The following is a 17,905-nucleotide window of genomic DNA, read 5'->3' as shown; positions in this document are numbered from 1 at the left end:
TATACGTAGCTGCAGATATCCGTGGCAATTTTTATTTTCTGCAGCTTATACCTGCTAATTTTATTAGAAGGCAATCCATAGCCCTCTTTTTTCTACATTTATTTGCTTGGTCACGCTGCAGACTACAGCCAGGTCATAGCAATACAAGAGAGTGAAAATCTAACAATTTAATTATTTTTTTTGTCCCAGGCATCAGATGTGAGTGCACACAAAAATCTGGCCTTTTTTTGGTACTATATTTTTTGGAGCGTTTTACAACATGTTTGGACACCGTTTTGCTGCCCCAAAAATCTGTAGCTGGCCCAAAAATATTTAGCTACAGTTCTTATATTTATCACTGTGATTTGTAAGGCACACGCATCGCATATCACTGCGCTAAATATTTTTCAATTTTATTTCTCCAATTTTTATTTTTTTTGAGTGTCATAGCCTACTTATTGACAAAATTTTGGTGGGCCCCAAAAAATCAAGGCCACATTTTGATCAGTCTGTTATCTCAGTCTGGCACCTGGTTTATCTGTGGTCTCCAAATTCTTGCTTTTCAGGCATGCATTGCATTTTTTTGGTCTGCTAGCCTTGGTCTACTCAGTATTTAGTGGTTTAAAAAAAAAAAAAAGCCAAATATTTAAACATATTTATCTATGGTGTCAAAATCCTCGCTTTGCAGGCACTGTATTTTTTTGTCTGCTAGCCTTGGTCTACTCAGTATTTAGTGTTTTTTTTTTTTTAAAAAGGCCACATATTTAAATAGTCTTATCTCTGTCCAACACCCGGAGTATCTGTGGTCTCCAAATACTTGCTTTTCAGGCATACTGATCACATATAAGTTTTCTCAAAATTAATCCATTTGTATTGAACTTTTAAAATATTTCAGTAGTCCATTTAAAATGGGCAAGGCAAGGGGCAAGGAACGGGGAAGTGGACGTGATGCTGATGGTGCATGCAGAGGACAAGGTCGTGGCCAAGCTGAAAGTGGGCCACAACAAAGACCCACATCTTCTCGCTTGACCTTCCTGTCCCAGATTCTATGGGACCGCACCACACCACTATTGAAGCCAGAGCAGTGTGAAATGGTTGTTGGTTGGATAGCGGATAATGGTTCCAGTCACTTAGCCACCACCACCACGTCTTCCACATGGTCAATTCTGAGTAGCCGTTAGTGTAGATGGCATATTATGCACCCTGATCCTCCTTCTTCCCACCATGCCGAGTGCCCTGAGACAACTGATCCCACACTTGGACACTCCGAAGACCTGTTCAGTTTTCCCTTTAAAGATTCTCAGCCGGTCAACTTGAAGTGGGGCCAGATGAGATCGCATGTAGTGATGCCTAAAGATTTGAACAGCCACGGTCACATGAAGCGATGGTGGGAAAGTGTCACAAGAGGTGGACGATGATGTGACACAATTGCCAGAAAGTCAGGAGGAGCAGAATGCGGATGTGGAAGACGAGGTGGTGGATGACATAGTAACTGACTCAACCTGGCAGGAGGACATGCAGAGCGAGGACAGCAGCACACATGGGGAAAGAGCAGGAAGAAGCAGTGTGGTGGCCACAGACAGAAGGCGTGCATCCATTCCCCATAACACCAACATGACGGAAGTTGCCATTCCAACTGTTAGATCTACTCAAGTCTGGTTATTTTTTAAAGACTCTGCCGATATTCCCAGATAGGCCATTTGCAGCACCTGACATGCAAGCATCAGCAGGGGTAGCAAAACTACCAGCCTGACCACCACATGCATGATCAAGCACATGGCAGCAAAGGACCCGACTTTGTGGGCTGAACGCCAGGCTCCAGGAACACTGTCTACAGGTGACACCACTGCTTCTTCCTCTGTTTTGCACAGAAGCCAACCCCCAGTCAACGGTGCATGTCAAGATTCCTCGTGCCCTGCACCTGCTGTTGCCCACAGTCAACTAGCACCATTTTCAAGCCCGTCCATGTCCTTGTCTTAGCGCAGCCTTCAGTTGTCTATACCCCAGTCATTGGAACGGAAGCGGAAATACTCAGCCAACGCCCCACAGGCCACAGTACTTAATTTGAACATTTCTCATCTGTTTGGGCTCAAAATGTTGCCTTTTAGGCTCGTTGAGATGGAAGTGTTCCGCAACCTGATGGTGGTGGCCGTCCCAAGGTACTCGGTCCCCAGTTGCCACTATTTATCCCGGTGTGCCGTACCGGCATTACACCAGCACGTACCGGCATTACACCAGCACGTGTCCCACAACATTACCCGTGCCCTCAACAATGCTGTTACTGGGAAAGCCCACCTAACCACAGACACGTGGACAAGTGCTTGTGGGCAGGGAAGGTACATCTCACTGATGGCACACAGGGTTAACATAGTGGAAGGCGGGACCCAGTCTGACATTGGGATGGAACATATCCTCCCGACACCGAGGATTGCGGGCCCTACATCAATCAGGGTTGCCCCCACAGTCTACAGCTCCTGCACCTCCTCCTCCTTTTCTTCAGCCTCCATCTCTGAAATGACCACATCAGTCAGAAGCTGGAAGCACTGCAGTACTGCCTCAGCCAAGCGGCAACAGGCTGTGCTAAAGATAATTTGCTTAGTTGACAAACCGCACAATGCTGAAGAGTTGTGGACAGCGCTGAAAGAGCAGTCAGATTTTTGGATGACACCAGTGAACCTACAGCCTACTTTTTAATGAGGCCTTCATCAACGTCTCATCATTCTCCGCCACTAGATCACCAGGGTTAACGTGTTCCTTTCTTCCACAGCCAGTCAATTTTTGGGCAAAGCTGTCTATGATGCCCATAAAATATTTTTTTTAAATGTACCCCCCATGGGGAAATGTTTGTCAGCCCATGCACTTAGTGTATGGGCATTATAAGTCTAGGAGACCTGCTCCTTTACATTGGGCGTACTTTTTAATGAGGCCTTCATCAACATCTCATCATTCTCCACCACTAGATCACCAGGGTTAACGTGTTCCTTTCTGCTACAGCCAGTTAATTTTGGGGCAAAGGTATCTATGATTACCATAAAATATTTTTAAAAAATATAGCAAACATGGGAAAATGTTTGTCAGCCCATGCACTTAGTGTATGGAAATTACAAGTGTAGGAGATGCGCTCCGTTGTAATGGGACAGTTTTTTTATGAGGCCCTCCCCCATGCTTCTTCCAAGGAGGAATTGTGTTGCATGCAAATTTGGGTCAAGGCGGCCCTTGCATTCAAAGCATAAGGAAACAGTATGGCAGGATCAACTGAAGAATGTGAAGTGGGTTTTCCTGTGGCCATCCAGTACCTCGGTTCAAAGGCTTATTGGGGTGCATATGACTTGGTAGCAGGGCAGGCCTTGCAGTTAATACATAACAAAACAGTATGGCAGGACCAACTGAATAATGTGAAGTGGGTTTTCCTATGGCCATCCAGTACCTGAGTTCAAAGGCTTATTGGGGTGCAGATGACTTGGTAGCAGGGCAGGCCTTACTGTTAATACATAAGAAAACAGTAAGGCAGGACCAACTGAATAATATCAAGTGGGTTTCCCTTTGGCCATCCAGTACCTGGGTTAAAAGGCTTATTGGGGTGCATATGACTTGGTAGCAGGGCAGGCCTTGCTGTTAATACATAAGAAAGCAGTGTGGCAGGACCAACTGAGTAATGCAAAGTGGGTTTTTCTGTGGCTATCCAGTACCTGGGTTCAAAGGCTTATTGGGATGCATATGACTTGGTAGCAGGGCAGGCCTTGCTGTTAATACATAAGAAAGCAGTATGGCAGGACCAACTGAGTAATGTGAAGTGGATTTTCCTGTGGCCATCCAGTACCTGGGTTCAAAGGATTCTTGTGGTGCATTTGACTTGATAGCAGGGCAGGCCTTGCATTCAATTCAACATTTTTTCAGGAAGCCCTCCTGTACCTCTCGTGAAAGGGGTATTGGGGTGCGTCGTAATTCTTGGCAGCCCAGCCACTCACTGCATAGGCCATAGGAGACCCACTGTTTAATAATAACCCTTTAAGAATATTAATGCAGCCTGATGCCCCTCTAAAAATAGGCTTTGTGACTTGAGTCCATCCTTCATAAATGAAACAAGATGTGTCTCCTTATGTGTCACACAACACATGGCCAGCTAGGGTTGTTAAATGTTACAATGACATTCCCCAGTGAATGCATTTGTATTAGTTGAAAGCAATGTTAAAGTTGAAAAATGCATCAAAAACGCTGCGTGTGAATATAGCAAAAGTGGTGGAGGAACATTTTGGTCTGGGGTTAATTATTTTGCCTTATATACAAATCATTACCCTGGAAAGGATGTACCTTAACATATTTCCCAGCAAAATCCATTTTGGTTTCGTTTTAGTAAGTTTTTTGGTTCACCTGTTAAAATGGCGTGAAACTGTGACAACATTGCTTACAGCTGTGACCTAGGAGTCAGAAATGCTTCCAGGGGCGATCTTCATGATGTTCCTGTGTCATTTGAGCAGTGTTTCCATCATTTTCAGAGGTTTGTAGACCATAAAAGGACCCCCGGGGGGATCGCGGTAAAAATACCCGGGTTTCCCATAGACTTACCTTAGGCTCGTTGCTTGGGTCGAGTACCCGAGTATTCCAATTTGCTCGACCCGAGCAACGAGCACCAGAGCATTTTAGTGCTCGCCCATCACTAGCTGTTATGTCAGTATTTTATTCTCTTTGGCTTTTTAGCTATGAAATAATACTCTTACAGGATTATACCCTTTTCCTATGTACATACATTCCTATATTATCCAATACATATCTCCAAATATGGGTGACAGGCTAAAGAAAAACTTCCAACTTGTCATCTGTTTTCAAATAAGTTAGAGCAGTAACAGAGCAAATCTACTATATAATTGTCTAAGAAATTGTCTAAGAAATTGGTCACTTCCGTCTGTCTGTTCTTCTGTCTGTCACGGATATTCATTGGTCGCGGCCTCTGTCTGTCATGGAAATCCAAGTCGCTGATTGGTCGCGGCAAAACAGCCATGACCAATCAGTGACGGGCACAGTCCGGAAGAAAATGGCCGCTCCTTACTCCCCGCAGTCAGTGCCCGGCGTCCGCATACTCCCCTCTGGTCTGCGCTCACATAGGGTTAATAGCAGCGTTGACCGCGTTGTAACGCACTCGGTTAACACTGCTATTAACCCTGTGTGGCCAACTTTTTACTATTCATGCTGCCTATGCAGCATGAATAGTAAAAATATCTAATGTTAAAAATAATAAAAAAAATAAAAAATAGTTACATACTCACCATCCGGAGCCCCCGGATCGAAGCGGCCGGTTACCGATGCTCCTCGCGACGCCCCGGTGACCGCTCCATGCATTGCGGTCTCGCGAGATGATGACGTGTGGTGCCGCGAGACCGCTACGTCATCATCTCGCGACACCGCAATGCACTCTTCAGACCGGAGCACGCGAGGAGCGAAGGTAACCGGCCGCTTCGATCCGGAGGCTCCGGATGGTGAGTATGTAACTATTTTTTATTTTAATTCTTTTTTTTAACAGGAATATGGTGCATACTACGTGACTGGCCAATATACTAAGTGACTGGGCAGTATACTACGTGTCTGTGCTGTATACTACGTGGCTCTGTGCTGTATACTATGTGGCTGGGCAATATACTATGTGGCTGGGCAATATACTATGTGGCTAGGCAATATACTACGTAGCTGGGCAATATACTACATGCCTGTGCTGTATACTATGTGACTGGGCAATATACTATGTGGCTGGGCAATATACTACATGACTGGGCAGTATACTACGTAACTGGGCAATATACTACGTAACTGGGCAATATACTACGTGGCTGGGAAATATACTATGTTACTGGCCAATATACAGTGGGGCAAAAAAGTATTTAGTCAGTCAGCAATAGTGCAAGTTCCACCACTTAAAAAGATGAGAGGCGTCTGTAATTTACATCATAGGTAGACCTCAACTATGGGAGACAAACTGAGAAAAAAAAATCCAGAAAATCACATTGTCTGATTTTTAACATTTTATTTGCATATTATGGTGGAAAATAAGTATTTGGTCAGAAACAAAATTTCATCTCAATACTTTGTAATATATCCTTTGTTGGCAATGACAGAGGTCAAACGTTTTCTGTAAGTCTTCACAAGGTTGCCACACACTGTTGTTGGTATGTTGGCCCATTCCTCCATGCAGATCTCCTCTAGAGCAGTGATGTTTTTGGCTTTTCGCTTGCTTGGCAACACGGACTTTCAACTCCTTCCAAAGGTTTTCTATAGGGTTGAGATCTGGAGACTGGCTAGGCCACTCCAGGACCTTGAAATGCTTTTTACGAAGCCACTCCTTCGTTGCCCTGGCAGTGTGCTTTGGATCATTGTCATGTTGAAAGACCCAGCCACGTTTCATCTTCAATGCCCTTGCTGATGGAAGGAGGTTTGCACTCAAAATCTCACGATACATGGCCCCATTCATTCTTTCATGTACCCGGATCTGTCGTCCTGGCCCCTTTGCAGAGAAACAGCCCCAAAGCATGATGTTTCCACCACCATGCTTTACAGTAGGTATGGTGTTTGATGGATGCAACTCAGTATTCTTTTTCCTCCAAACACGACAAGTTGTGTTTCTACCAAACAGTTCCAGTTTGGTTTCATCAGACCATAGGACATTCTCCCAAAACTCCTCTGGATCATCCAAATGCTCTCTAGCAAACTTCAGATGGGCCCGGACATGTACTGGCTTAAGCAGTGGGACACGTCTGGCACTGCAGGATCCGAGTCCATGGTGGCGTAGTGTGTTACTTATGGTAGGCCTTGTTACATTGGTCCCAGCTCTCTGCAGTTCATTCACTAGGTCCCCCCGCGTGGTTCTGGGATTTTTGCTCACCGTTCTTGTGATCATTCTGACCCCACGGGGTGGGATTTTGCGTGGAGCCCCAGATCGAGGGAGATTATCAGTGGTCTTGTATGTCTTCCATTTTCTAATTATTGCTCCCACTGTTGATTTCTTCACTCCAAGCTGGTTGGCTACTGCAGATTCAGTCTTCCCAGCCTGGTGCAGGGCTACAATTTTGTTTCTGGTGTCCTTTGAAAGCTCTTTGGTCTTCACCATAGTGGAGTTTGGAGTCAGACTGTTTGAGGGTGTGCACAGGTGTCTTTTTATACTGATAACAAGTTTAAACAGGTACCATTACTACAGGTAATGAGTGGAGGAAGGAGGAGACTCTTAAAGAAGTTACAGGTCTGTGAGAGCCAGAAATCTTGATTGTTTGTTTCTGACCAAATACTTATTTTCCACCATAATATGCAAAAAAAATGATAAAAAAAACAGACAATGTGATTTTCTGGATTTTTTTTTCTCAGTTTGTCTCCCATAGTTGAGGTCTACCTATGATGTAAATTACAGACGCCTCTCATCTTTTTAAGTGGTGGAACTTGCACTATTGCTGACTGACTAAATACTTTTTTGCCCCACTGTACTACGTGTCTGTGCAATATACTACGTGGCTCTGTGCTGTATACTATGTGGCTGAGCAATATACTATGTGGCTGGGCAATATACTATGTGGCTGGGCAATATATTATGTGGCTGGGCAATATACTACGTAACTGGGCAATATACTACGTAACTGGGCAATACACTATGTGGCTGGGCAATATACTATGTAACTGGGCAATATACTACGTAACTGGGCAATATACTACGTGGCTGAGCAATATACTACGTGGCTGGGCAATATACTACGTGACTGGGCAATATACTACGTGACTGGGCAATATACTACGTGTCTGTGCTGTATACTACATGACTGGGCAATATACTACGTGGCTGGGCAATACACTACGTGGCACTGTGCTGTATACTACGTGACTGGGCAATATACTATGTGGCTGGGCAATATACTATGTGGCTGTGCTGTATACTACGTGTCTGTGCTGTATACTACGTGTCTGTGCTGTATACTACGTGTCTGTGCTGTATACAACGTGGCTCTGTGCTGTATACTACATCACTGGGCAATATACTATGTGACTGGGCAATATACTATGTGACTGGGCAATATACTACGTGGCTCTGTGCTGTATACTACGTCACAGGGCAATATACTATGTGGCTGGGCAATATACTACGTGCCTGGGCAATATACTACGTGACTGTGCTGTATACTACGTGACTGTGCTGTATACTACGTGACTGTGCTGTATACTACGTGTCTGTGCTGTATACTACATGTCTGTGCTGTATACCAGGGGTCCCCAACTCCAGTCCTCAAGGCCCACCAACAGGTCATGTTTTCAGGATTTCCTTTGCATTGCACAGGTGATGCAATTATTACCTGGGCAAGACTAAGGAAATCCTGAAAACATGACATGTTGGTGGGCCTTGAGGACTGGAGTTGGGGATCCCTGCTGTATACTACATCACTGGGCAATATACTATGTAACTGGGCAATATACTACGTGGCTGGGCAATATACTACGTGGCTGGGCAATATACTACGTGGCTGGGCAATATACTACGTGGACATGCATATTCTAGAATACCCGATGCGTTAGAATCGGGCCACCACCTAGTAATATGATTTAAGTGTACTTCGTCAGTTCACCAATCTAGGACTACATTGTAGTTTTTTTAGATTAGTTGTATAGCATAGCAATAATTCACAATATTGATACAACAAAATAAAATGAGCTTGTATTAAACTTCATAATAATTCATTGTGTCATTTAACCTTTTAGCAACCAAGCCAATTTTGACCTTAATGACCAAGCCAATTTTTAAAATCCTGACAATTGTCACTTTATGAGGTTATAGCACTGGAACGCTTCAATGTATCCCACTGATTCTGAGAATGTTTTTTCATGACATATTGTACTTCATGTTAGTTGTAAAGTTTCTTCGATAAGACTTGAGTTTATTTATGAAAAAAAATGTAAATTTGACAAAAATTTTGAAAATTTTGCAATTTTCAAACTTTTAATTTTTGTGCCCTGAAATCAGTCATGTAACACAAAATAGCTAATAAATAACATTTCCCACATAAAACCATCAACGAAAAATGAAGTAGCAACACAATCAAATTATAAAAATATAAAGTAATCTTTATTACAAATAATACATAAGTCAAGTAGAAATTATTCACAAACCAATATCTCATCTTATAAATTACAATAGCAGGGATATCAAATTCCTTGACAATCATGGACAATCACAACAGTGACAAAAAATATAGAGATCTATGACCTAAACATCCTGACAGAAACATATACTAAAATAGTCATACGCACACCCATGCTAGTCTGCAAATATTAGCATGAAAATAGCATAAAATATCAGCATGCGTGCGCACATGTATATATAATATACCAGCCCGCAGTACATGGAACAAATGCTAAATATTTACTACCAAGGGCGCTATATGAATAGCTATATATAATGATAGCTACATTTGTAATCCTACATCGTGTAAGTAGATAAATTACCTTCTGCCATATTAAGAACAAGATGAAGGTCTGTGGCTACACCTCGACGCGTGTTTCACTGCCTCTGCAAACAAATGTAGCTGTCATTATATATAGCTATTCATATAGCTATGTACGGTATATCCCAACCTGCTGCCAGATGTTACAGCATAGTGGATGGGATTTCAACAAATCCCATGTCCACTATGCGTTCAAAGATACAAGCGGCAGACCTGCGTAAACGGACATGAGGCGCGTCTTTCCAGACCCCAGCAGGTCTATTTACGATGTGTAGATGCTCCTTCCCCACAGCGTAAATTTCCCATAGGCGAACATTAGATGCGGTAAAAACGCATCTAATTATTAGTCACATGCGTAATAACTGTGGGAAAGCAGCTTACTACGCATGTGTACTAATTTACATATGTTGAACCTTGTGTCACATTCGGAACTACGTGACAGGCCGGAGTTACACTTGCTTGTGTGATGTGAGAAATTTGTGCTATTCTCTCGCATCAATGCGTCGCACTGTCGCCGGCCCTCGGACTGGCATGTGCAGCGCCCCAGAGTCCTGGTCGTTGCAGTAATGTCGCTCTGCCACTAAGGGGAGTGATGTTATGTCTGATTGCACTAAAGGAGTTCACGTGACCAGGTATCACAGTCACACATTACACTTCACACTCCGGCCACCAGGGGGAGCAAAAGGCACTATGTATTAGGTCACTCCTCACACTCTGGTAAAACTGAGGGTTGGACAGGAAGTTAGGGAGAAAGCAGCCTGGGAGAGCTCCAGGGAGGACCTGTCAGAAATGGGTTCCTGGCAGGTACCTAGCAGAAAGGACAGATTGTTAAGGAGCCGCGCCTGCACTACCTTGCGGCGGCATCTTAAGAAAGGACACGAAGCGAAGTATATTGTGGAGAAGTGAGAAACGGGATCAGAGTACTAAGGAGATAGAACCAGAAGGAGTCGTGCCCCTAAAACCGCAGCAACATCCTTCTGAGGCGCGTAGCCGGTGGCCGGAGAAGTAACAGACTCTACGCATTACTTCAAACAGCGGCAGGACAGTTAATTATAGGTTGGCTGGCTGACCTAAATCACCTGAATGGACATAGCAGGCAATCGTGGGAGAGGGGCATCTCTAGGGTCCCAGAATAACTCCAGGTCTACCTGGAGTCATACGGGTGCATCCCAGCCATATTATACTGGGGGATGGAGAGAGAAAGAATGGATATGACAGTTGTGAGGACTATCCCGTGGTGCTCAGCAGGGAAGGACTACAATACACAGGCGCTAGAAGGTAGATACTGATTTCCACCTGCAAAGGGAACTCTGGATGTGCCTTCGGACCGGCCGGTCTCAGCCAGCCCTGTTAACAGTGCTCTGGATTGTGGACCCCGAAGCCTTCAGTAAAAAGGTAAAAGGACTACAACCCTGCGTCCTTGTTATTCCTCATGTTCTGCACCACGCACTATCACATTTCATTGGACGCCCCTTAGCAGGGTCACGGACCAGGTCTAGCCACCGTCACAACCCCAGACCAAGTACACCGCGGCCCTGCGTCTGGGGGCGCTCCAACTTGGCGTTACGAACAGGATCTACTTAAGCCTGAAGAATCAGGTCATGTGTGCCTTGGAACTGTGATTGAACTGTGTCTTATTGCAAAGACTGTGTATCGCTATTTGCCGCCAAAAATCCATTGCCGCACCGTGTGGAGTGCGAGGGGAGGAGCCATAGCTTCGTGGGTGGAGCCGGCTGGAAAAGAAAATGGGGGAAGAAAAAAGACTCTACTATAATATGCACACCACCCAAAAGTAATATTACAAAATACAAATTTTATTGGCACATATATTAAAACACAATTAAAAACACTATGCAGCTCGCAATCAACCTGAATACATAATATAGACCCCTACAGAATATCCATAATACAGGCCGTGACAAAAGTACAATAATATGCACACCATATAAGATCAAAAACACCCTGCCTAATGGCTCATGGGGTGTCTAAACATGTATGGACACCAATTTACAGAACCATGCAAGGGCTAACAAGCGCTGTGATCCAATACAAACCAGCGTTTGAAGAGAACAGGCTGGAGGATACAGGAAGATTAGCAAGCCATAGCCCCACGCGTATCGCCTCCCAAATGAGGTTTTGTCAGGGGAAGTACAATGAAAGCCAATTCCAAAGTATATATACACATAACACTGGGGAACAATTTGAAAAAAAATTTCTGTTGAGTTAGGTTTTTGAGCTGATTTATACTAAATTGGCATGCTGATTCCAAAAATGTAGTCAGTTTTTTTTTCTAGCACGTCAAGTTTTTCCTCCACAACTGCCAGAGAAGCACAATTGCACTGATATCTGTAATAAGACTTGTTATCTGATTACAATTCGACTCATAGAGAGCTACGTGGCAACTTGTAAGAGTAGTCACAACTGAGACAGTGTGGTGAGAGGTGTGTGCAGCTCCCAATACGTCATAATTATCAATATCTTTACACAAAAAATTTATCATAGTAGGAATGAATAGGATTTGTGATAGCTGTAATTTATATATCTTTTATGATTTTTTTCTTTGTTAGTTTTCAAAGCTTGTAACTTTCCATCTCAGTGTTTTATTTACATATGTACATATTTCCTTTGTTTCAGATCATGTCTGCTCCTTCTTCCTCTCGTCGTAAATGCCTATTTGTACTATTTAAAAAAAAACAACACTTTTTAGGTACAGTAGTTTACAGATTTTTGAGAAGACAAAAATCCTATAGTTCAAAAACTTGACATGATAGAGAAAAACTGAGATCATTTCTGGATTCAGCATCCAAAAATTAGTTAAGAACAGTTGTCTGACCTAACTCCTAAAAAATTGTGTTCCCCAGTGAATCAATGTTCAACAGCCTACCAGTGTGGAGCTCCATGCCGCCATGGAGCCGGAACTGACGCGCCAGCCTGCACAACGCTGGGAGAGCGGGACCATGACGCACTTGTGCCCAGAATCCCCAGCGGCAGAGTAATTGGGTAGAATCCATAGCAGCCAATGGGCTGCATAGAAAAGCTGCGCAAGCGCACACGGCTCATAGTGCTCCGAATCGGATATGGGCAAAATGGGCAGAGTCCATAGCAGCAAATACGCTGCAAAGGAAGGCCGCGCAAGCGCACACGGCTCACAGTGCTACGATGTGAATATGGGCAAAGATAATGTGGAACAATCAGGGGCTTATCTCCTGATCTGGGCGCGTCCGCCATCAGAATGTAGATCAGCTAGCTGCGCCTGCGCGGGGTAAAGAATCCTGCACCAATGCAAAGAAGATGTGAAAGGAGAAAGATGGATGGGGACGGGAAGTCACAAAATTGGGGGGAGGGGGTTATTGTGTATTTAGAACATGAAGCCCGAGAGTCTTCATCTAAACAGGGTAATCGTAGACATACAGTGTGGCAGTAAATGGACATGCTTCACATAAGATAACATAATAAAAGAATGTATATGCACATATATTTGTGTTGCCACTGCACATTGATGGAAGAAAAAAGGGGGGGAGGCCACCCAAGATTTAAAAATTGATTAAGGTGGTAAATATAGCCCTACATATATGTGATAAGAGAATATGCATAAAAAGAGGCAAAAAGATGCCTAATTTATACATAATATAAAGGGCCCAAACTTATAAAAGGCCACACATGTGTGTCAAGATGGAAATATAATCCAGCGCACAGATGCCCAACACACACATATCCACACAATCAATTGTACATGCATCAAATCCCCGGGGATCAAACAGTCCAACTAATCATTCTGATTCCCCACAGGTAAGTAACAGTGGATACAACGGACAATAGTGAATACCGGTAATCCTTTTATTATATAAAGGTTTTAATACAGATTTATTTATTTATTTGTTCTCCTGTTGGAACCCAGTAATCCTGGTTTTGGTATAAAAATTTTGCATATAATATGCATAAAAGGGGAATCTGGACCCAAAATAGGGCCAGACACTATAAGAACAATAAGACAGGTTGATATCCAATTATAAGTTCCCCCCAGCTTAACACCAAACTCCTTTATGGGAGAAAAGAGAGTTGAAGATTAGATATTCTTAAAGGCTTAATGTGCCCTCCAAGAGCCTAGACCTCATTATCAGCCACCATGGGCCAGTATACCAAGCCAAATTGAAAATTGAAGGTCACTAAGGGACCATATCATATATCTTCCATACATATAATAAGTACCTAAATCCTATGTAAAGCTCCATGAGCCAAGGTAGAGAGGAGCATAATCCATGACGCCATACCCCATGAGCCGATATCAAAAAAAGTGCAGACGGGCACTCATCAATTTCAGGTAACACCAATAGACTACATTGAAATGAATGGATGGAAATGAATATAAAGTCAAACCACTAAATATAAGGTCCATAAGATGGACTTCCAAAATCCCCCTTAAATGGAAGGAGCACCGATAGAGATCCATGTCCACAGTATGTTCTCAATGTCCAGAGGTCCACGTTGATAACAGGTGGGGTTTAGGACCACCTAGCTTTCTTCCCCGAATGCAACTCCAAAGGGATCTATGTACAATATGGTCCGTCCAAAAACTGTTGCTATTTCAACCCAAGAATCCGGTGAATAGAAGCTCTTCATTTAAACCTGCAGAGGTAATGGAACCCAAATTAAATATCCAACGTGATTCAGCTTGGAGTAATCTTTTCTTTGGAGAGCCTCCCCTCTCAGAAACAAGCACCTTTTCCAATCCTACCACCCGTGTGTTGGTAACACTACCCGAATGGTGTGCCAAAAAGTGGGCCGCCACCGGAGTAAGGGTCCTCCCTTTTCCCATCATCACTGCTGGCTAAATTTATAGTGGAGAAATGTTTTTGTACCCTACGTCTCAGCTCTTGGGAGGTCTGGCCCACATAGACCAACTGACATGGACAGATTAGGGCATAGATGACATGTCTGGTCTTACAATTGATATATCCCCTGAGACTATGTCTCTTGCCATCAGTGGGGTTATCAAAGCAATCCCTGTGTGGGCCCATATGGGGACAGATGTTATAATCCCCACACGGGAACGAGCCCCTAAGCCTAATCCCTCGATTGAGTCTGGTGGTGTGCCGCTTGTAGTGGCTATTAACGAGTATTTCTCTCAAATTGGGCGCCCTCCTGGCCACAAGAAGAGGCCGCTCTCCAACAATGTTGGATGTATTTAGGTCCGTGGTCAATATGCCCCAATGTTTCTGCTGGCTGGAAAAGAGCGCAGAGCGGGAAGACGCGGTGAGGTGCCGATCCCGGAAGAGGAACCCCGACCCCGGCACCGATCCCGGAAGAAGAATCCCGACCCCGGCAGGTTAGCAAGGGGGAGGAACGGCCATGTCGGATCCTGGGGGAGCGGAGGCGGCGGTCACTGCTGCAGACTCAGGGGCACTTCCAGATTCCGTGGCAGACGCAGCCACAAACCCGGTAACACCGCTAGATGCCGTGGGGCTTGCAGCGCCCATCAGCCAGCTGAACACTGTCGCAGCTACGACAGCTATAATGCCCTTCTCTATGCCGTACCTACCAGGAGCCACCTGGCTCCTGCGATACTCTGGAGAAGCCCATACGTTAACTGACTTTAAAGAGGGGATTTGTAGCCTGCTCGAGTTTTATCCCTTGACAGAGCCTCAGAAAGTTCATGTGATAATCGGCCAACTCTTTGGAGCAGCATTGAGGGAAGTGAAGTCCTGGCCCATTGCGGATAAGAGAACTGCGCAACAGGTATTTGCAAAGCTTAAAACCACCTTTGACACCCGCACCGCTACGGAAATTAAACTGACGTTCTATGGGTGCAAGCAGAGGCCGCAGGATAGCTTACAGGACTATGCCCTTAATCTTCAGGAGGCGCTGCGGGCCATCAAGCAAAGTGACCCAAACAGTATGCAAGATGAAGATAAACTCCTGAAGGAGCGGTTCATCGAGGGGCTCCTGTGCAGAAACCAAGGGGCCCAGCTACTCTTCCTGGCCATGCAGAATCCAGACCTGACTTTTGCGCAATTCAAAGATAAAGCCATCCAGGCACTACCAGAGCGACAGCCCAGCCGTGCCACACTTCCCAGGCGTCAAGCCCTCACGTACCATCAGGAGGTGGCGCCGGACGCACCCGTTTCCGCCGAGGCCGATGCCCAGACCCTGGAAGACGACTCCCCTGCAGGACTGTACCTCCAGATACAGGAGCTGACCAGGAGCGTTGCTGCCCTAGCCTGGACCGTCCAATCCCTACAGGAGACCCCCAAGGAGAAGATTCAGTTGGCTTCCAGACCGGAAGATGTCCCCTGGCAGCGACCAAGGAGAGTCCCGTCGACCAGGGGCAGAGACGACGATCGCTTTCATCGGGATGGACGACCCATCTGCCGCCGCTGCCACCAGGTGGGCCATCTTGCAAGGTACTGTCATATAAACGAGCAACCCCTGGGGCAGAGGGCCAACCCCCAGGAGTAGAACGGTCAGGCCCGCAGAATTGGAGAGCCAAATACATCGGAGGGCGACCAGTTCTCCCCATCGTGATCAACGGTATCCCCATGAACGCTTTGCTGGACACCGGTTCTCAGGTGACAACTATGCCCTACATTCTTTATAGACGTTATTGGGAGGACACCGACATTACCCGTGGCCCTGATGATGATTTTACCATAATAGCTAGTAATGGTCAGCCACTGCCGCAAGTGGGGTATAAAGAGGTCACCATTAAGGTGGGGCGGGTAGAATTGAAGCCCAGGGAATTGTCATTGTTGATATTGACCAACGTGAATGTAACCCCATGATGACCATCGGTACTAATGTCATAGAAAATTGTCTTGCAGAAGTTATTGTCTTGTTGCAGTACAGGTAGCAGAGACAGCTGGTTACAGTGAACAACGTGCCCTGCAGAAAGAAATCAGAGCCCTAATGCGGAAACAGCAGGTGGAGCTGACTGGTGGTGAAATTGGCCGGGTCACAGTGAGTGATTTGAACCCCATTGCAATACCCCCCAGGAGTGAAATGTTAATATGGTGTCAGGCAGCCATAGGTCTCGGGGGCAAAGACTATCAGGCCCTAGTAGAACCTGTGTATTCAGATAATAGGCCTACCCTCCTGACAGCCCGAGGGGTGGTTGACGTCCGCAAGGGGAGGGTGCCAGTACGTGTTCTTAACTGTGGGGAGGAAGAAGTCCACCTAACCAAATATGTCATGCTTGCCAAGCTGTTCACTGTTAATAACAGCGTGATACAGGCACCCGAGCCCTTGGTCCCGTCCAATTCGGCTCTGCAGGGCAATCGAAAGATTGGTGTCAAGAATTACATGTGTATAAAGGCACGGATGATTGACCTCGTGGAGACCAAAACATCCAACACCGCGGAGACACCATCACGTGTTTCTCAACGCAGTGATCCAGAACACTGCCCCCAAATATGCAAATGCATGTAGAGGAGCTGCGGAGACACCATCACGTGTTTCTCAATGCAGGCAGTGAGTAGCCAGGCCTTTCCCCGGGAAGGAACAACCAAGGGAAGGGCAGCATCCAATAAAGGAAAGCATCCAATAAAAGGAAAACCCCCTATGCCAAGCATGGTATCCATCCACAGACAGCTGTTTCGGGGTTTTTGTCCCTCATCAGTGTGGAGTAGGAAACTGGCTATCAGGAGCAGTGCCTAGTAGAAAGTCTATAAAGGCAAGGATGATTGACCTCGCGGTGATGGTGTCTCCGCGGTGTTGGATGTTTTGGTCTCCACGAAGTCAATGATCCGTGCCTTTATAGATTTTCTACTAGGCACTGCTCCTGATATCCAGTTTCCTACTCCACACTGATGTATGGTTGAATAGTATACACAGCAACTTTTTGGCACAGTATTCCCACTGAGACACAGGACGAGTGCACAAAGAGGCTTTTGTTTGCAGAGTGTGCAGTCTAATTCTGGTTTATAACCAGGACAGTGCCATGATGCGAGCGTCCAGGCTGTAAACTAGGACACCATTTCGTACTATTGGATTAACCCCTGCATGACCTTGGGATTTTTCGTTTTTCTGTGTTCGTTTTTCACTCCCCTCCTTCCCAGAGCCATAACTTTTTTATTTTTCCGTCAATTTGGCCATGTGAGGGCTTATTTTTTGCGTGACGAGTTGTACTTTTGAATGACATCATTGGTTTTAGCATGTCTTGTACTAGAAAACGGGAAAAAAAATCCAAGTGCGGTGAAATTGCAAAAAAAGTGCAATCCCACACTTGTTTTTTGTTTGGCTTTTTTGCTAGGTTCACTAAATGCTAAAACTGACCTGCAAATATGATTCTCCAGGTCAGTACGAGTTCATAGACACCTAACATGACTGGGTTATTTTTTATCTAAGTGGTGAAAAAAAATTCCAAACTTTGCTAAAAAAAAAAAAATTGTGCCATTTTCCAATACTCGTAGCGTCTCCATTTTTCGTGATCTGGGGTCGGTTAAGGGCTTATTTTTTGCGTGCCG

General features: G+C 45.0%; 1 protein-coding gene across 4 annotated transcripts in view; it reads right to left on the bottom strand.

Annotated features, from left to right (window-relative positions):
- The window catches only part of RELN (reelin), a 1,116,896-nt gene that overhangs the window by 552,014 nt on the left and 546,977 nt on the right, over nucleotides 1–17,905 (bottom strand). The window lies entirely within an intron of this gene.

Source organism: Ranitomeya imitator, chromosome 4 (assembly GCF_032444005.1).
Source record: "Ranitomeya imitator isolate aRanImi1 chromosome 4, aRanImi1.pri, whole genome shotgun sequence".
Lineage (NCBI taxonomy): Eukaryota > Metazoa > Chordata > Amphibia > Anura > Dendrobatidae > Ranitomeya > Ranitomeya imitator.
Note: the sequence above shows the minus strand (reverse complement) of the source record. Positions and strands in the feature narration are given on the sequence as shown.